The sequence below is a fragment of the Numida meleagris genome, unplaced genomic scaffold (genome assembly GCF_002078875.1).
Source record: "Numida meleagris isolate 19003 breed g44 Domestic line unplaced genomic scaffold, NumMel1.0 unplaced_Scaffold180, whole genome shotgun sequence".
Taxonomy (NCBI): Eukaryota; Metazoa; Chordata; class Aves; order Galliformes; family Numididae; genus Numida; species Numida meleagris.
The window spans coordinates 456,874-458,114 of record NW_018363597.1 but is presented as its reverse complement, the minus strand read 5'-3'; the positions used below and the strand labels follow the sequence as shown (position 1 = coordinate 458,114).

The 1,241-nt window shown below is 60.1% G+C and overlaps 1 protein-coding gene across 1 annotated transcript in view; it reads right to left on the bottom strand.

Annotated features, from left to right (window-relative positions):
• LOC110390697 (GTPase IMAP family member 8-like) overlaps positions 1–1,241 on the bottom strand; it is a 685,191-nt gene that overhangs the window by 664,352 nt on the left and 19,598 nt on the right. The window lies entirely within an intron of this gene.

Genomic DNA, 1,241 nt, shown 5'->3' with positions numbered 1-1,241 from the left:
CCGGCGCTGCTCCGCAGGAGGAGAGCAGGAACAGCACAAGTGCAGCAGTCAGAGCTGGGACAAAGCACAGGTGAGTGGCCTGCAGCTCTGCTGCCACTGCTGATTAGAAATGCCAAGGATGGAGCATCTGGTGTCAAGGAGTGGGTTCTGATTTCCAGGAATAAGGTTCAGCCAATATTTCTTTCCAAAGAGAAAGTCATTGGAGATGGGTAATGTTGATGATGTTTTGCTTTCTCCATGCAGACACGGCTGTGGCACTGACCTGAGTCCCCAGCAATCATCCGTATCACCTTCATTAGTCTGGTGAGGGAAGCAGGGGAGATTTGTGCCATTCTCACTTAAAATCTCTCTCCTTCCAGGCTCCCCCCATAAGCGCTGTCCCAATGGCAGGAATTCAAAGCAAAGGTGAGTGTCTCACCCGTTGCATGGTTGTGTGTATCCTGAGGCTGCCTCCCATCTCCCCGCTCCCCGAGCCGCACAGAGCCAGGCTGAGGGCGGACGGGGCAGCGGTGTCTGGTGGGTGCAGCCTGAGACACAGCGCAGGGGGTAAAGCCGTACCCCAAACCTCGCTGTCCTTGTGCCTGTTGCATGGAGCCCGTGCCCCGCTGGGGCCGTGGAGGGCAGGAAGGGGCCAATGGACAATGCTGCAAAACACCACTGTGAGTTGTTTTGCTCAGCACATGACTTCTAGGAAAGGGAGAGGTTCAGCGCAGGCTTTTGTTCACCTCCTGCAGTCCTGGGCTGCAGGGGAAGAGTGAGATCACTTTCGCTTCCTGTTTGTGCTTTCAGAAGAGCACTGGGTGCAGCCCTTTAGGAAACCTGGAGCCAGACAGCCCTGGGCACCCTCAGGGCCACACGTTCCTCCTGATGGAGCCTGGGGAGCACTGCTGGGGAGGGGGGAGCTGGCTGCCCACAGCGTGTTGCTGGCGCTGGGGTGAAGCTGGCGCAGACCTTGGGGCTGTGGGGTCACACCGACGGCTGCCTGCTACCAAACCCAGAAGAGCTGCTCCACCGGCCGTGGTCCCCAGCTGCTGCCCCAGAGTGTGGGGAAGGTGGGGGTGGGAGCTGTGCTGTGCTCCCTTCTGTCCAGCCACGGGGCTTTGTGTTGCCTTCTATGGGAGAGCTGGGAGAGGGACAGGGCCAAGAGGAGCTGAGCGAGCCCTGTGTGCCTGCTGGCAGCCGGCTCCAGCCCGTGCCCCGTCCCGTCCCCGCAGGCGCACAGCGCTGGCTCGGGGACACCT